The 19772-nt window shown below is 44.4% G+C and overlaps 1 long non-coding RNA gene across 2 annotated transcripts in view; it reads right to left on the bottom strand.

Moving 5' to 3' along the window:
- Window positions 1–596: 596 nt before the first annotated feature.
- Window positions 597–19772, bottom strand: part of LOC130153251 (uncharacterized) — a 48467-nt gene continuing 29291 nt past the window's right edge. For both annotated transcript variants that reach the window (XR_008823289.1, XR_008823290.1), the window contains 2 exons: window positions 15406–15602; window positions 597–1364 (listed from right to left, as the gene is read on the bottom strand). This is a non-coding gene — a long non-coding RNA (uncharacterized LOC130153251). The remainder of the gene's footprint in view (window positions 1365–15405; window positions 15603–19772) is intronic.

The raw sequence follows: 19772 nt of genomic DNA, 5'->3' as shown, positions 1-19772 counted from the left end.
ATAGTCATTTTGACTGCTCTTCTGGGAATCATGAGCACACTAGCATAAACCTGGCCTCTGCACATGCTATAGATGTCTCCCAAGAAGAAAAAACCAAAACACCTTCAGAAGTATGGCACCTATCCTTATATTTAGTCTTTAAGATGAGTCATTCTGGAAAAAGCCCTTTTTAAAATGCTGATATAACCACCTCTTTCCTAAGGGTATATTCATGTAGCTGCAGGTGACCAAATGAGTGAAGCTCAGCAAAAGTTACTACTAACAAAGTAAGCTAAGGTTACTACCCATGTGCAGACCTTTAGCCTCCTGCAAATGCCAAAAAGAAATGTCCCTGCAGGGTGACTGGAGCTAATACACTTTACATTTGCATTTGGCTCAGAGTTACACAAGGCGTCTTGCTGGGGCAAAAGTAATAAAGAATTAAGCTCATGTAACCCAATTGGTTGCAAGTACCTGATATATCTCTGGTGGAAAAATGTTGCAGAAAAAGCACAGTTCTTGCTCCTGTGGAACCAGAAAACATTGAAGATTTGGTTCAGCTCTCCTCGTGGCTGGTCAGTGTGTCTGAAGTTCACACACCAAGACCAATCTTACCAGAATACCAAACATTTCTGCAAGCAATGTTATTCATCTAGAGAAGCCGTGGTCACTGCAATAGCAGACTACATACATCAAGATACTTAAGTCTAGAAAGTTATCGTTTGTGGACATTCATTCAGGCCTTCTGTTGTTCTTTCATTATTTGTATGTCTCCTTTCCTAAATTGGTAAGAAAGATCCTCTCCTTCCCAGAATGCCAAGACAGTGGCTGCCTATGCCTTATTGGGGTGCAGATATGGATGTCCCCATGGATCTGCTACCTATTTGCTAATCACTGGCCAAAACTGCAAATAATTCATGATTTATTTGATTATTGACAAGTTTTGATAATCAAATTAGCCACTGGGTGACACCATAAATGGCACATACATGATGAGCAGTTAGTTGTTCAGGAAAGCTCACTATAAACTGTTTAGAGACCTGTGCTATGGAAAAGGAGACATTTAAGCTGTCTAGATATACAGAGCTACCTACCAGGGCTCGTGCTGAGTAGTTTGAGAATGAGCAGAAAAATATAAAAGAAAATCCCCTGATAATTCATCGGTGGAGTGTAATTTACTGGATCTAATCAGAGCAAACATCTCTATGGCTGGAATGTTGAAATAAATTAAATATAAAGCCTTCAAGGTCACAGCCTACTAATCTATTAATGCAGCATTGCTGAAGTCAGGTGGATACACTCCAGGCGAACGCACTGTGCTCCACTGTGAAAAATCTTGATCAATTTGATGTAATGGGAATATTTCAAGCAGTGATCAGGCCTGCCTGAAAGAAAACGGAGTAAACAGAAGATATAGAGGATGCAACCTTCAAATGAAGAAAATTTAGCAGAATAGTCAAAGAAGTTTAGATGCTCAGATTGGAAGCAAAATAGACATAAAAAGACATTTGTGTTTGCGGGGGGAGTGAGAAGAGTTTGGAGAGTGTTGCTAGCAAGATGTAAGCTGTGAGAAGCAAATCCTGCTGTCCTAACTGCCTCCGAAGCCCGATGCAGGAGCAATTAAATATTGCAGGAGTCACCACATTACATTTCCCAGCTCCTGTAGTGACCGTTCCCTCTGGTCAGAGGTGTAGAGCCCTCTCTCGGCCCCAGCTGCCCCATTCAGCTGGCCAGAGGTTACCATCCTACCAGCTGTGCAGCACAGCCATTCCTCTGCCTTTCAAATCCCAGTCCTGAGGAGATCTGGCTGCAGAAACAAATACCACCTCAGCATCGAGCAGGTCCCAGCTAAAGGGCAGCCCTGGACCAGGCAGGGGCAGATGCAAGCAGGAAGCAGTGGAGACCCCAGCCACGGGCACACAGCAGTGCAGAGCCAGCACAGGAGGGTCTCCTGGTCCAGCCAAATGGGTGGACACTCTGGAAGGACCTTGGTGCCTGGTAAGGTCCTAAGCCTTTGAGGACTGCCTTAGCAGCCCTGGTTATTGTCATACTGAGGTGCCTGGAGGTCTGCCCTGCACCGCAATGTGATGCCCTAAGATTTCATTGGTACCATGGGTTATTTTTTTCCTGCTCTGATGGCTTGCATGGCAGCAGAGGATCTTTCTATCACAGGATTAGAAAATTCCTTTATCTTATTTTACTTATTTATTTTTGATAAATTTTATAGTCACCTTCAGTTTCACACTCCTTCCTGTGAATCGCACCATTAAAAATGACTGCTTCACCCTAGCTGTTAATTTAAGATTAGATCCTGTATGCGCGTGCACACACATAATGCCATCCATTTTGTTTCAGTCCTCTCTGCATATGTTGTAATGTGATCTAGAAAGGCATGATCATATTCCTATTCCTCTGCCCTCCATCAGACCCTGCTTTGCTCTGTACATGACGATCCCCATCTCCAAAGGTGGCGGTGGTTGTGTGTTTCTCTCCCCATTCATCACACAGTCTCTCATCCTCGTTCACTTGCATATCTTTCATATCCTGGCCTGAGCTTTCCTATGAAGTGCTCTCTCTTTGAGACTGACAACCTCACTAGCAATAATGGAGGTATCTTCAGAGAGCCCTGTGCCACAAAATAATACTATTATCCCCATTTTGGGGGACAGGGAATGGAATTGTGGTGATAGGAAGGTCAACACTGTTAAAAGCATCTACTAATTTGAGAAAGCATAAGGCTTGATTTTTCAGAGTACATATTTCCACAGCATTTTGCTTGATCACAGTACAGGTCCCCTTTGACCGCATCTGCAATCATGAGAGTTTCACCCTTGTGTCTGGCAGAAGGGGGTCACAAACTGGGGCCTGAAGCAATTAGCAGCATATAATTAGTGCCCAACTCTGAGGAGTCTGACCTGACCAGAGATACACAGCAAAATTCCCATCTGAAACAGGCTGGGCTGGAAAAGCTCTAAAAAAATGAATGCTGGGTCATATGATGAAAAATATCACATCTAGCTATCAGCTGCAGTCTAATAGTTCTAAACCTGTGGCCTGTTTCTCTAAGGATTCAAGCCTATTAGGAAGGTGCTTAGATTGCTGTAAAGGCATTCATGCTTATACTAGAAAAAAATTGAGTGTGAAAATCAAAGCTGTGAAAAAAACCCAAATTTTGCACAGATGTCATGATGACAATAAATAAAGAGCACCCCAGAGGCTTTTTGATGAGCTGATAGTCTCATCAGCTGAGTTGTCAGCTGGAAAAGAGATAGTTACCTTCCCTTTTTTCCAAAATAGTTTTTTTGGCCAATATCTGTCTGGGTTGAGGTCCTACATGCTGGGGACACCGTTTCTTCCTCTTCTCTGCTCTTTATCCCAGCACTCAGCCAGGAAATCCATTAGTTTAAGCACAGTTGTGGTTATCTTCAGTATCTAGACACCCTGTCAGAAAAGCCTAAGTTGTCCTGTATGTTCGGAGAAAGAATTATAAACAAACTGATTGAAAATCCAGGAGATGGGAGAGGGACCTTCTTCCCCCTCTGCTTCCTGTGGTCCTGAAAATCCAAGACTTTTAAAAAAGGACATAATTCTACATTTCCTGCCAAACTTCCCATTGTTTCTTTAAGCCGAGGTAAGGTTCCAGCTTTTTTGGTGTGCTTTCCTTTTTTGTTTATACTCAGCAACAACTCTACTTGTACAGGTTTCAGCTGGTGCTAGCACAAACCACCATCTGATCAAAATTGTGATCCAGGTTTGTTAAAATAAAACTAGTCTCATCAGGCTCGGTACTAGATAAGGGCATGTGCCTGCACAAATCTGAAATGCTGTAGAAAAATTTAGTTTTCAGGCTTTCCAGCCTGTTATCGTCCTGCCTGAATTTGGTGGGAAAGGAACATAAAACACAGAAAGCAAACAAGTTTGAGTATTTCCTAAGATTCACAGTTTTCACTTAGAAAAGGTGGGGGGGTTCCCCACAGTCAAAACAATAATAAATTGCAATGAAACAGTCACAGAGTGCCTGTCTCTGGCCCTCATGCCTCCCTCAGTGGTTTCCCTTTGGGGCAGTGGTTTGTCCCTGTGCGATGCTGGGCCTTCGGGGACACGTTTCTGCACCTCAGACATTTTTGCAAGGTGTCAGCCTTGCATCTCACCTCTATTTGGCTGCACAATCGTTTGGTTGGAGCCCCTGAGGCCTTCTTCAAAGCCCAGCAGAGCCAACAGGGGAATTTCGTATTAATCCAAGGAGCCTTAGGTGTGGATGCCAGTTTATAAAGCTGTGGTGGAGGGGAGAGGCACTAAGGGATGTGGGGGAGAGACCTGGTCTGGCTCTCCAGGGCAGCTCTCCGATACAAAGTAAAGTGCAGGAAATTGGGACGAGCGGCAGATTGGCTCCAAAAGCACCCGCTTAGGTTAAAGCAGACTGTTGATGCAGCTACACCCACTAGGAGCCATCCCCACTGCTGCAGACCTTCAAAACGCAGGCTCTGAGAGCTCCCCTAGGCAGAAAATCAAGCTGGTTTCAAAGAGAAACCTCTCCTTCAGGGACATGTGATCCCACCTGCATTTCATCACCACCGCCACCCCCAACAAAATCTAGCAAATGCAGCAGAAGGACCAGGTTTTGCCCAATGTGCTCATTCCAGCCACCAGCACTAGCCTGGTCCCAAAGATGGTGATCTGGTGAGGCTGTGAGGTTGAACCGGCAAAGAAAAACCTATATTCAAGCAACTGATGAGAAAACCACCTCTTTGACTTTGGCTCACACGTTGTTGAAGCCACCAATAAAGAGTAAGGGCTTTGTTCCACCCTCATCATCAGTCGTATCTAGTAAGCTGGCAAGGAGTTAGGACGTTGCCAGTATTTTCACACATGCAAAAAAACTCTACCCCCCGCAAAAAACCCATAGCCCATTACTCACATCCCCAGAGAAATCATAATAAGAGACACAGTATACCACCTTCAAGCAGGAAATAGCTGCCTTTCTAATGCTTGCTAATTGCTTCACTTAAAACTAGTTTGATTACTTGGCACCGAGACAGTATTTTAAACCTGAATTATTGCTTGGAACTTTCCTTTCACCTACCAAGATCCCAGGCCATAAAAAATGTGTAGCAAAGGTCTCCCTGTGAGGTGCAGGATTGCCTGTTAACTCTTTTATGAATCATAAGAGATGTTTGGCTGCTGGGACAATGTCTTGCCATATTGGAGTATGTGCCATGAGAATGAAGGTGTTATTTATTAATACCACAGCAGGCAGAGACAAGTGTGCACGTGGAGAAACGTGGGTTGCTGAAGCAAGTCATGCTGTGGAGCTATCAGGCATATTCCTAAACGCTGTCACCTGAGGCGGGATCACATTTTCACTCTCTGAAACAAATAGGCCAAATCTATCACTCCAAGGTTCAGGTGAAAACGAATTATTTCTTAACTCGGCTTCACTTTTTCCAGTCAAATGGGAATTACAGGGCTGCTTTTAGGGGGTGAAAGACATCAGGGCAGCAGTTATGGGGGCATGAGCTGTACATACTGACCTGCAGGAGGAGACTGGTTTGGGACTTGGCTTTACCAAACACTGTCATTAAAAGTGCCTTTGTCACAGCACTGCTTTAGGATCAGAAATTAACTTGCATTTTGTACTTGACAGGAAGCTATTAAGAAATCTCCACAGCTACAATAAAACTGATGCTTAAATTGCAATCTTTCAAAAAGAATTTGAATCTCAATATGAAGCATCAATAAGGTAAGCAGCAGCTATGTAGTTGGCACATCCCTGAAGTGTCTGTTCCTGAAGGTCTCCCTTCAGGTAAGACTTGGCTCTAGGGAAAACACAGGCTTCGTAGCCAGGGATGTGTGGGACAGCATCCAACAGCGATGCGCCTGTCCAAACAGCTTCAGGGGGGATTTTCAACCACCTCCCACACCAATCAGTTATGTTTCCCATCAAATTCACTATGAAGTTTCTTTATCCTCTTGTCAAATGAAGTTTTTTTTACAACTACACGGAAGCTATCCTGTAGGATGGGGGACAGTTGGGACTTTCTCCTTGTCCATTGCCACTTGGGAGCAGACTCTGACCTCTAACTTACCTCCGAGGAGTTTGGCAGCTCACAACCTTGCTTCAGAAAGCCAGTCAAATAAAATGTACAAGAAAATGGTGATGATGTGGGTGTAAAACATAGCTTGAATCTAACACAGGATGTTTTGAGGCAATTAGTCAAAATATGTGGAAGAGGGTGGGTGTTGCTATCAAGCCATCGGGGGTTTTTTTAAGCAGCAGGCATCCAGAATAAAATTTACACATGAAGAAGTCTGAAGTGCAACTCAGCCACAGAGAAAAGGTTTCCGCTTTGGGGGGCTGCACATGGGTCTGTACCCAGCAAAGATTTACTCAGAAGTGAGCATGGAGCTCTAGCCTGTGCATCTGCACTGCACAGGGCTGGCACCCACCGCCTATTTCTGCTCTTACTGGGCCAATTGACAGAGTAAATCAGAGAATCTCTAGTGGCCGGGAGAACATTTTGGAAAGGGTCACTAGCTAAAATGTTGGCCTATTGGTCAGAAAGCAGGAAAACAGGTAAAAAGGAACAAAAGTATCTGGGTCTACACGCAACGGGAGGAAAATAACATTTTTTTTCATCTTAGGAAGCCACTTTTAAAGCTTTCCATAGGAAGAGGACAGACGACATATGCAGATCTAAGCACAGGAAATATTTGGTGCTACCAGCCGTGTGATGGCTCTGAAGGTGTCTTTGCAGCTGATGTTTTTAAGCCTCTGTGTCAGGAGAAAATGAAGCCATGGGCCAGTTTCTCAGCTGGTGCTGGTGCCTAAATATTAGTGATAAAAGAGACTCCCAGCTGGGTTCTTGTGCTTTACTGTAACTGAAATTGAGGGTAGGAATTGAAGATTAGCACCAAATAATCCCTTTTCTGAGGCGATGCCCCCACAAATCCCTGGAAAATGGTTGCGGCAAGACTGCCCTTGGTTCAGACCACGTGATGACAGAAAGAGGGATACCAGACACTGGCCACTGGTGTCCCATGAGCCCCTTCTCACTCTGACGTCAACAATGGGGGTGGAGATGGAGGACCTGCCACAGTGCTACCCCAAATATGTCTTCTTGCATGCCCTGAACCCCAAGAAATGCAATTTGCTTCAGAAAGTTATACTGGGGCAGATCTGGGGAAAATCATCCTTTAGAAGGGTAATATTACAGAAAAAGAAGCAAGGTAACATTTAGGAAAACACTAAAGATGGACTGTTTTATTTGACCAAATGAAATCCAAGCAGAAAGCACACCCACAAAGAAATCTCTGTCACCAGACGTGCCCCGAGCTGGGAGATGTCTCATCTAATCCCCAGAGTCAACACTAAGTTTTAGGGAGAAAAGACACTGCCAGGGCTGAAGATGAGGGAAGTGCTGCCTCTGACATGGAAAACACCAGTTCCAGCTTCCTCAACACTAATTTTGTCACCCAACATGACCATAATGGGTGCAGGATTGATTGAATACACCGTGCTATAAGGGGACCCCCTTAGCTTGCTATGTATAAAAAGCAACCCCATGCCTCCGGGATAAATATTTGTGCTTTTATGATTTTTTCTTCTCTTCAGCCCACTTCCTGCATCTTTTACCAGTCCCCTAAACATCTGATGAAAGACTTACAAAGATCATGGCAGGAACTGAAACTTAACATTTTTGTCTTCAAGCTTCAAAAATATTTCCCAAACATCTCCTATTCCTCTACAGGAAATCCCTTTAAAAACATTCTCCAGTGAGCAGTTAAGTAGTTGAACCAACACACATCCCATCTCAAGTTTCTGCTGGTAATTAATAAACCAACTGAATATCTTACAGAATGGTAACTTCTATCGTTTCTAGATAAGCATTAATGCATCTGGTTATTTCCAGACCTTTGTTGATGTGATCGGAAAAGCAAATTAGACAGTGTTGTAGCAGTCTGCTTAACATTCCTTCTTTTGTGCTATTACTGTTAATTTATTCCTGTAAGCCAATTTTTGCACTGTCACTGCTGTGAAGGTTTTCTCAGCAATTTAATTACAAAAAAGAACCATCCAACATCAAATTGCTGCAGGATAAAAATCAGTATTTAAGATGTCAGCTTAAAAGCAGCTCATATCTTGTGTGTGTATGCAGGGGAACACATGCACACACCCATCAGGCTCATTTGAATCTGTAAATTTATAAACTCTCCTTTTTTTGTAAGGAAAACATTTGCCTTGATGTTCTATCATCCTTGGAACTAAATGTTTCTTGGTTAATTGAATAAACATTTCTGCATTATAGAAAATAAAGAGAAGTTATTATCCCTTAAAAATCCCATGCATCTGAGGAGGTCCAAGACTTTCTGAGAACCCAACATTTTATTAAGATTTTTGAGCATGCATAATTTTTTGCCCATAAATGCCACCCACTCAGAAACAAAGGAACTACAGTAGGCTGTAATTACTTCCCTACACAATAGATTCCAATTGCTCCTATCAAGAAATATTACATAATTATTATAACTTAGGGCTGTGATTATATATTTGCTCAAAGGAGAATCACACATAATAGAAAGCAATGGGACTTACGGCTCTTCATCTATTGTGTCAACTCATACATTTAAATTATTTGATTAGAAAACTAAATAAAGACCTTGAGTCCTAAACAATACTTTCTCATCAGCTGTCAGGATTGAAGGAAGTGATAAATGATGGAACATTCACGTTTGTACAGAAAAATTGAAGAAGTGGGACAATAAAGAGGAGAGGATATGTTGTGTGTCTACTTGTGTCCATCCGTCTGTCCATCCATCCCTCAAAATATTGGGCATCCTCTGCATACACCTTGCAATAAATTTGCAAGGAGGTGATAAATAAGAGTATAATTCCATAGAAGATGAAGACAAAGATCAGCCTGTGGAAGACACCAAGAAAAATCAACGCCTCATTTTCTTCTTCATGTTCTTGCAGACTCACCCTCTCCCCTCCCTCACACAGGCTGAGTTCTGGGCTATTTATATGAGTTTCCAACAGAGGCAGGGCCTGCACGCACTGGGACGTGGGAGGATGAGGAGGAGGCAGAGCTTCACAGAGGCTTACCATGTTGCTCAACAGTTTTGCACACCTGATTTAAATCAACCATTTCTCATGCTCACAACTCATGCCTCAGATAACCCACGTCTTTGATGCTACCAACATTTAGGATAAGTTCTCCTGCTTTGTATCCTTGGATAACCTGCACAAAACAAGAGGCAGATGGCTATCAAAACCTGGACAAAGTACTACCTAGATAGAGCAGGCTCTGAAGATGATAAGCAGAACTGCTGCTGAAGAAGGTGCTAGAAGGTGACCTTCCCCTCATAGACACACAATATCCCTTGGTGCTGAACTGCAGCGCTCTCAATGCAGTCACCTGTTGCACTTAAGACCACAACAATTCGCATTTTCTGAAAAGCAAGAAATAGAATTGAAACAAAACAAAACAAAAATCCTTTTGGGCCTGCAAAATGCCATTCCAATCACAACAGCATGTGAGACAGGAGGACATTGGTTCAAATTTTGGCATCAAGTCCAGCTGTCTCTGTTAGCAGACAGAGTCCAGCAATGTGGCAAGCGTGTACGGCGGCTGCAGATCGGTCTGTGACCACTCGTTGGCATGGAGCCAGAGCAACTTCAAAGAGAAATGCCACAAAAAGCTGATTTTTGATGTGTATGTAGTCTTTTATTAGGAATTTTTATATTTCTGCCTATTAATAGCAGAAGTAACATCACAATCTCCCAAAGTTTAACAAATCTAATGTGTTGTACATATTGGATGGAAGCAATTTAATATGAGCTCTCTTTATTGTCATAGATCTCTATTGCAAACAGTTCCTGGTTAACGGTCAGGAGTTTGCTGTTTTATCTTTTTAAAGTAAAATCTTTTAAAGTCCAGATGGAGAGGTTTTTTTACAGCTGTGTGGGACATTGACACATGCTGAAGTCTGCGGGTGGTATTAGAATTCTACCATCTACTGTAAAAGGATTTTTGAAAGTAATTTTAAATGGACGTCATCAATTTGAAGATCACTTTGGATCTCATAATGTTACAAGAAGTATTTCAGACTACCACGCGAAGCCAGCTGTGGGGAGAGAAACTGATGCTCCATGCCAAATAAGCCTCTTTTCTTTGTATTTTAATGATATTTTATATTGGATTTTTAAATGCTTCTGGGGGAAGTTGCAACCCTGTGAAGAGCCATCGCTGCTACTGGATGTTCAGGTGAGCCCCAGCATCGATCACAGGCTCTTATACTGGGCCCAGCGCTCTCAGCAGCAACTGAGGGCTGGGACCCACCTCACTCTGGTGCTTACAGGGATATTCTTGACAGCAACCAGGAGGAGAGAAATGACAGTGTTGATTTCCAAAAAAAAGCACCATCTTTTGCATTAAGAGAGCATTTAGAGTTGCAAGGAAGCTTTCTGGTTCCAGCTGCTTTTGCTTCCACTGTGACCTCTTCTAGCTTTTATTAAATCTTGGTTAGGAGTGTTCATTGTTCTACACACAGACCTCAAATTTACAAGGGGCTGGAAGCGCGCTTAATCTGCAGAGAGGAAAAAGCTTCAGAAAGGGAAAGCTCTCCCCATCAGAGAAACTTCTGGAGTGGAAAAAATGACCAAATCACTTGGAAAGGAAAATCCTGGTGCAGGGAAACACGAGCCAGATTGTGGCCTAGAAAGTGGTTGAGGAAACTAAACACTTTGCAACTAAAAGTATATTTTAAAGCAGGGACAGGCAATGTATTTTAAACTCCTTTTCACAATCACCTCACCTGCTGGGCTTCATTTCAGTGCCCAGTAGTTTTATGAGATGAATCCATCTCATGCCGTTCTGTTTAACTTGCACATTCAGCTTCCAGGAGTGAAGCGCATCTCAGAAGGGACCAGGATAGTCTGGGACAGGGCTGGATCCATCCTCCCTTGGCATCTTCCCTGCAACCCAGCCCTCAAAGGTTTGCACCTTTTGATGTTTTCTCTTTACAATAAACACTCTGATTTATAAATGTACATATAACATATATCCTCCTTAAGAAGGGAGGATGGTCTCAAACTAATTCTGGCACAGTTCCCTGTTAAGGCCGATATTTGTCCAGCAGCAGGGACAGGTTCTAGAAGAGCCTGCTTTGGGAAGGTGTCACTATTTCAGGTTGGGGCAAATTTTGGTATGGTTTTTCCATCAACATAGTGCCAAACCAGCAAGGCCCTGAGCTCAAGAAGCACTGGTAGAAGAAATGAAACACAGTTGCCTACAAATGTTGGGCTGCTGAAGTTTCTTAAATCTCCTGTTGCAAATGAATGTCAGTAAAATCCCCAAAGTGCCTCATTTTCCTCTAACACAGATGCAGACAGAGATAAACATTGTCTCAGGGCTACGGTGTCCTCCTCAAACACTGGGAGTCAGATTTAAAGGGATCTAAGCCAAGGAAGAAGCTTCAAGCCTGAGACCAAAGTGGCATGTTGGGCTGTGTAGTGAAATGAAGCTGGGTTAATTAGCATTGATAATATACAACTGTGGGCTGGTGGGTTGGCTGATGTAGATAAGGTGCAGCTGTGGCTGGTTCTGTTAAGTGGTTGAGAGCCAATGAAGAGAGAGCAGCCGAGGAAGAAGAGGAGAGAGGAAGAAGCAAGAGAAGAGAGAGGAAGAAGCAAGAGAAGAGAGAACACATGCTCTGGATGAGGTGAGCTGAGGAGAAGGCAGCAGAGGGGCTAGCATGAAGAGTGTGCTGGTATGAGGTGGTAAAAGACCTTGTTGCAGCTGGCTAGTTTGGAGAGTGCTGTGACAGGGCTGTGCCTTTGGTCCCCTTCAGAGCACCTGGCACCTCAGGACATCATGAAGCTAAATTAATTGGGAGGCTGGGAAGCCATCAGGTACTACAGGAATTACTATGATGGTGAAAATACCTATTCATCATTTTCTGCCCTGTTCTGATCTGTCATGAGGATTGGTATCTATTGATTGATCAGCTGGATCCCAGCAACTGATAGCTAGCCCTCAGTATCTACTTTTCCTGTAGCATCCTTTTATGACATGCATTTTAAAAATATGCTTGTATGCATTGCAGTCTTTTTGCATTAATTTAAATAACTGGATTTCATTTATTTAGTCAAAAGCATTCTGTGAGACACACCTTGTTCAGCATTACAGATCCATCAGGAGCTACTGTTTACGAAAAGCTCCCCCAGTACACCATAAACACAGAGAGGGCTACAGGGACTGGTGGGTTGTGCTGTGACAGGGAAAGGAGCTACCTGCCAGGCACCAAACCTCCTGGGGAATGCCGAAAGTGCCATGGGGGAACCCCTGACCGGCTGGTCACAATGCAGTGATCTTTGCTGCAGGTATGTAGAGCAGCATGAGATGGGGATGGATGCTAATGCACAAGGCAATACAGACCCTTCGGGGGGGGAACAGAAGATAGAAATGTGGGAGCAGGCGAGGCTTGCAGCTGGGCTGTGTGGTCAGAGCTTCCCCCTCCTGAGAGCTCAGCATCAGTCCTGCCGGACCTGACCTCCACTTTCACCCTCTCTGTGGGAATGGAAGCAGTGCCAGGGCTTTTGCCAGTGTCTTTCTGCTCTCTAGGAAGCACCCAACTTTACATCCAAACTGCTCTCTGGTCAAACAGCTAGGGAAAAAAAAAAAAAAAAGGCAATTACATGTATCTTTAATTACATTCAAGGTAGCACTGGTGTTGCTTAACCTTCAGAAAACAGCCTAACATTGCTATTTCCCTGATAAGCTGGAATTTCCTCCCAGTCTGACAAGCTGAAACACTAGAGCCCTTTATTTGGGGAATGGTAGATTTTTCTTTTCCTTGCACTGGTGATCCCTGTGTAATTTCATTTAGCAATGCCACTGTGCTAGGCTGGCTGGGAGGGAAAATCCCTGTACTTAAAGAACTGATCTGGAGAATTAGTTCCTGAGGAACAGCCAAACATCTCTTGCAGCATCTTGGTGTATTAGGACTTTTAATTTGGCTTTACGTTTCCTAGAAGTTTTTGAACAAAATGTGTGTGTTGGTGGGGCTGCAGACCCAGAGGAAGCACCCAGCTTGTTACCATTTATTTTATCCTCTGATTTCATTTGGATTTCAATTAGACTCATCATGGGAGTAGAGAAACAAACAAACAAAACCCCCCTGCTAAATAACAAAAGCCATAGATTCATTCTACAGCCATTGCATTTTGAAATGTAATTACTTTAACATGTAGGGATGGGGGAGGGGGTTATTACTCATAATACCGGAAAGCTTTCACGGAATAACACAGAATTATTAAACTTTTCAGAAAGAATCCAGTCTGCAGTTCCCACTGCACATTTACCTGTGATTCTTCCTTTTCCTGTGGCCGAGAATCGCTTTGTATTATGCTTTCCCACCTATAAAAGAAGTCCTTGTTCACAGCTGCCCTGAGGTGCTCATAATGTTATTGGTTCTGTGCTAAGAAGTTTGGGTTGCTGTGAATTCCTGCCTTATGGCTTTCTGGTTCACAAAAGTAAACACATTTGCTAAGTTAGCTAGGCTTCACGGTGCCCAAAATCCCGTGGGGAATGAAATGTCCTATCGGAGCAAGCTTTGAAACTCTAGTTGCTCTGCAACACTTTTCCCGGGCAGGAGAGCACACAAAGCATGCTTCTGTGTTGTATTTACTGCTTTTTTGTGGATCCAGTGCATAAGAGCTGCATTGAACCTTGGCAGAGGGGAAGAGGGCTCCCCTTGGAAACGTGCAGGATGCAATGGAAAAAAAAAAATAAAACCAGTGCTTTTTGCTCCTTACTGAGTCCCTTGTGCCCCGCACACAGGTGGCTGCCCCAGATGAAAAAAACACTCACGGGTGAAGGGAGAAGCAGCCAAAATGGTAACTTTCCTGGCTCAGATGTACTTACTGAAGAATAAATGGGTAAAGCCAAGGCTGGTTGGCACACAGGGTGCCTGCAGCACGCATGTCCCTGCTGCTGCCTCAGCTCAGCTGCTGAGTGCTATAGGAACCACCCACTGTGATGCTTAGAGTGGGGACAGGCTGCAGATAGGTCCCCTGACACACAGGCTGCTTCTTCATTGAACACCCATAGGCAGAAGAGCCTTTGAAAAATGCCTTTTGCTGACACAGCTTCTCAAATGTATTTTCTTCATTTTCTTCTGTCACTAATTAGATCCGGGTGAGACCTGGTGGACCCTAGTCTGGGTTTTGGGGCCAGGGAGTGTTCAGGCAGGATGAACCAGCAGAGCACCAGTTAATTTAGCTGAGAAGGTAGTGCCCAATTTAAAACTATCAGCAGTAGTTTGAGAATTTTTTTTGGAGAGAGGGTGTCTTGTTGGGCCCAGCCTTCTCCAGCACAGATCCTGCAAGAGGTGAGGGCATCTGGGAGATGGTTCCTGGAGAAAATCCCTCTCTGGAAGGACATCCACCTTCCCTGAAGCCCTCTCCCCATGCAAAACACATGGGACAAACTCCTGGGGTGGACAGGACCAGAGAGCATGCTGATTGCTAGAGACATGGCCAAAAGTAACAGCAGCCTAAAGTGCAAGCTGGCATCCCAAAGGCTGGACTGTCCTTCCCTGCATGGCATGCTGTGGCAGTAGCTGTAGGCAGTGGTGTGAACATCTGGCAAGGGATTATCCTGGGAAGAAGGGCATTACCAATGCTGTTTCTGTGCCATGTCTGCGGTGGGAAAGCAGCAACATGTCTGACAGCTCACCCTCACTCCAGGAGTCATGCATGTGCTCAGGACACGTCCCAGCTGCTCCTTTCCGGTCGTGGTGGATTGCCAGTTATGCTTGTGTGCTCACACACACAAAGCACATGAAAGCAGGCAGCATAACTGACACGCTATTTCCTCACTTGTAACGAAAAGTCCTTGCTGCCTTAGCCTCCTTAATCTGAAATTAAATTCTACATTGGCTGCAGCTGATCATAGAGCAGGGCATGGGTGGCTGCAGAGCAAATCACAGCTAAGCGCTCCAGACATTTGCACTCACTCCTAACACCCATGTCGTGTTGCCATCAGACACATTCCAGAAGTCCTCATTTTCTAGGCATGAAAACATTTTAACAATAACCAGAAATTCTTCCGATTACATGGTTATATTCGGCTGCTGAAAGCAGACTCTTATTAAGCTAGGCAGAGAGCAATTAATGTCATGTAGAGAGCAGTCTTCCACATGGCAAAAAGCTGGACTAATATATCTTTCCCACCCCCAGCAGCTGGGACCATGAGTTAAGGCTCCAAGTTTGAAAAAGCCTATTAAGACTCTTGCTGTAAGCATGTGAGCAGCTCTGCTAAAATCAGACCCTGGAGAAAATCTGGTTGTAATGAGATCCATAAAGGTTTTAGCACTGAATTTAGTGGGCACAGTGTTTTATCTGTAAATTTCCGAGGGTTTTACCTTTGTTTTGCTCCTTCGCACCACTAGCGATCTGGATGGATATTTCTTCATTGGTGTGCTGAATGTTGAAATGATACGTAACTGGATTTCAAACCTGATTAAGCTGGAAGATTTTCACCAACCAGAATCTTCAAAGTTCGTTATTTATAACCTTTTTCCAAAGGAGTCTGGAGGCTATTCTCATGTGTCTGCAGCTCCTAAAGAAAGAAAAAAAACAACATAATGAAACTAAGCCACAAATTGCTTCACAATTATTTTTACCACCTAATTTGGTGCACGAGGCTGGAGGCTTGCTCTTTGCATACTGTAATCCTGCCGCAAACTCAGGAACAGCCTGAAAGGCCACGGAACAGACGAGATATTCATTATCATCTCTTTCATGTTGCAGCTGTGACAGAGGCCCTGGAGAATTTGCCCAGCATGATATTTGCAAATGCCTGCTTGCCTCTGTATTACCTAAACTAGAGAACTGCTGCTGAGGATGACGTTCCTCCTACTGCCCTACTCCCTTCCAGCAAGCACAGCTGTATCACCCAGAAAATGCAATCTGGACCAACTTCCATGGGACTCTCAATCCTGGCTTGCTGTCTGCCTGATGATGGTACACTTGGGACATGAAGCAATGATCCCACCACAGCTCAGGCTAGAGTCGCTCATGCTCAGCAAGTCAAAGACTCAGGATGTTCCAGGATTTATAGATTTTTGCAGTGAGTTATGGTGCTCATTGATGAGACAGGGAAGTTACAGTAAAACCACTAACTCTACAATGAAAGGGCTTTTATACGCTCCGCTGCAGTGGTGGTTATGGCTGCCAATTTTGCACAATTCACTTTCAACGACAAGAGCAGCACAAACTGGTTTAAGACGATTTCTGAATGATGAATGCTGACTTGAAAGGTTTCCAGTACGACATAATTACTCTGCATTAATGTGCAATACACAATGGTCTATATGTATCTCAATGGGAATCTCAGTGGGGCTTCATGGGCACCATTCCAAGTAACCTCCGCTGGGAGTCACGCTTATAGTCCTACAGGCTGACATACAAATAGATCCCATATTCATTCCTGAATTATTTCTGTGCAGAATCAGATCCAGGGCCATATTCACTGGTGTGTGGCAGCTCACAATTGTACTCAGCTGTAGTGAATACAGCCCGCTTTATTTTCTCTCCTTGGCCTGATGTATTTTGCTTCGGCTAATGTATGCACACCTTAATCTTTAGTTGTCCAGAGACAGACAACTCTAATGAACTCCCTATAACTTTATTTAAAGATACATTTTCACTAAGTGAGGTCGGGGAAGGGAGACTCAACCACTTGTCCCGAGCAAAGGCCAAACGGAATGAAGAATTCATTTAGTTATTCACAGCTAAACACCATGCACTTTGAGGTTTCACCTAGCCCTCCAAATGAACTGTTATCCTCTATATTGGTTATCTTTCTGCAAAGACCGTCCCGGTACTGTTGTTGGGTAGATAATGAAATACTCAAGTTCAACATTCACATCATCCTGATCAGCTTTTGCATACCTCAACATCTGGCACGTATTGCTTGTTTTACCACTGCTAGAGGCCCAGGTGCCCTGGCAATGAGCTGATGATAAATGCATTCAGGAAAAAAAAAAAACCAAAAAACAAACCAAACCTCTTATTAATCAGTTTTTGGTCTGGAGTTAAAGCTTAGAGCTATTTGAAGCAGGGTTTTTTTTCCTGGGCTCATTTCCAATCAGCATGATAGCTGTACTGGTTTTGCACCACCATGCTGCAGTAAGCCCTCGGGTCACAGCTCTTTGCTGCAGTTTGCCTCATGGGGAAGAGGTGATGTGATGCTGGGCAAATGAAAGCAGCCCTCATCACAGCCAGCAAGTCCTTCTCCCAGAGCCAGTGTCTCCAGCCCATGGGATGGAGGGGGAATATCTTATTAACATTATAGGTGACTCCCCTTCCCTGTTTGGTTTTCAGCTGTCAAAGGCTTGGAGTGGAGGTAAAGACAGTTGTGAAGGGGCTGTTAAAAGGACTTGGAGGAGTAAAACCAAGGGTACAGAGAAGTGCACTGTAAATAGGCAGCTTCAAAGTCAAGAATGTAACAATGGCTGGACACATCCCAGGTGGAGTGGGTTATTCTTCACGGAGCTAAGCCTTGGATCAAAGGAGACCTCAGACTTCCAAGACTGGAAGGCAGAGCAGGTTTGGGTGGGTGGTGGTGGCAAAAAGAGGTGGAGAGCAAAGGAGGATTCCCTTCAACATAGTCAGGGCAGGCCATGAACAGATGAGTTCATTACTCGCTGCAAGCAATTAGCTGCCTGATGCACAGTAAGGTCAGGCTGAGTTTGTGCAGAAGGCATAGGACCCATTTTTACCTCAGGAAGCAAGGTTTACATGAGGATACAGCCTGTTGCTTCCTCTCCACCCTCAAACTTTTGAACCAGCTTGCCAGTTCTAACCACATTCAAAAGAGGGGTAGATGCCTCCAAGATAACACCCTACTGTTTTGTTTCTCACTGAACAGACAAAGAAAAATTCATCACCTGCACAAAAAGGAGGGAAACCCAACCAAGCACCTCTGAAGAGTGAAGGTAAGGAGGAATGTCTCTATCTGTTCCCATTAGCCTCTGGCTGGCTTGCAGATCAGCTTGCCCTTATCTCCTACCCAGCCAGGACACTGAGGGTAGCAGAATTATGAGCCATGGTGGTTTCTGAGTAACTTCTCATTAGTTGATGCCCTAGGCTTCAACACAAAACCTTTTCACCAACTCAAACCCCACCGAATTCACAGCAGAGGTAACACAAGGGGGTTATTACCCTGGGCTAGTGACTAGGTGAGGAATGGTGCCTGGGAGGGGAAAGGTCTGAACTGAAATCCCAGGGGACAGCACTTAGAGAGAACTCAAAGATGGTTCACCCCATAATGAGATAGCAAACCATGTAAAATAAATAAATAAAATGTAATAAGGAATTGATGAAGTTGAACATTTTGGCTCCTGCAGCAGCCCTAGTACAGAAGGAACAGGAACTCGAGACCTTGTCAGAGTGAAAGGATGTTCTACCAATTAGGACATTCAATTGGAGTTGAAGACATCCCTGAGAAGCCCCTCTGCCACAGATTACCTAGGTGGCCTTGTGGACGTTGCCTGCCCTCTGCCAACTTCCCATCTGTTAAGCCTCCCCATCTCAAAATCATCAATGAATCACTACAGCCCTTTCTGATCTGATCATATTTGATGTCTTTGGGTTGCTTCTGTTAAGGCAACAAAACTGGCGATGCAGGTATGTATAGTGATGCAATCGTACTTTTACCAGACGTGCAGCTGCAACGCCAGGACTGACACACATCTCTTTGCCCAGAGTACCAGCCTCTCCCAGCTGTCTTGCAGCCCACAGGCCTCCCCCCTCTGTGTTTTTTTTTCAGAGCTGTGAAGTCAATGCTCTTTCATCTGTTTCCCTGGCTTTCTGATGGGTCTCCATATCTGCTTTCAGAGTTTTGTTTTAATTGCTCCTTCCTTATCAACCCCATCCCCAAAGGTCATACATAACCGTGCCGTCACCAGAAATCTATCTGAACAAACACCACCTGGTGAAAGCCCTTCTTACATGCACATTGCATGTGGGGAAATGTCAGAACCGTCTCAGATACTCGGCTCCCATGGGGAACAGTTACTCTTTCTAGGCCAGGTTTATAGGAAGCAACTGATATAATTTGGAAAAGCTCATTCTTTCAAAAGTTCATTTTTAAAAAGTTCATTTTTTTCAGGAACAAACGCTTCCTCAGGCTTGAAATATTAGCCTTGCAAACCACAACAGCTGAGCACTTCTTGATTTTCACACTGGCAGGGTAACTGGCCGGGAAGGGTAGAGGTCTTCTGTGGCTAACAGCCTGTCTTCCTATCATGCCTAATGTCAGAGTCAAATACCCTGGGGTTCAGCCCAGTTTCTGATTCCTGGGTGTGGTGCCAAGAGCTGCAGCCCCACTGAGGATTTGCAAAAAAAGCAGCCGGGGCTTGTGTAAACCCCTGTTTGCAGAGGTCAGGTCTCCTTTCTAGACCTGCTCATGAGCACAGCATGACCAGTGCCAAACCCACTTCTCCTCAGATGCCTGAGGACCCTGTTAGTGCAGCGGGGTTATTGCACAGAGCAGCAGGAAGTAGCCTTTGGCCAGTAAAAGGAATTATTACCATTCCCCAAGGACCTTTGCAGTGTGGTTTCTGGCCTGTCTCCACTCTGCTTTTTTTGTTTAAAGTGATCTCCATCGGCACTTGCTTTCCGTCCTCCCTCTGAGCACCGCAGCCAGCACTCACAGACGTGCTAACAGCCCCGTCAGCAGCTCAGTGCCAGTCCCACTGACCCTGTCCCGTCCCACTGAATTCAA

The sequence above is a fragment of the Falco biarmicus genome, chromosome 7 (assembly GCF_023638135.1).
Source record: "Falco biarmicus isolate bFalBia1 chromosome 7, bFalBia1.pri, whole genome shotgun sequence".
NCBI lineage: Eukaryota > Metazoa > Chordata > Aves > Falconiformes > Falconidae > Falco > Falco biarmicus.
Note: the sequence above shows the minus strand (reverse complement) of the source record. Positions and strands in the feature narration are given on the sequence as shown.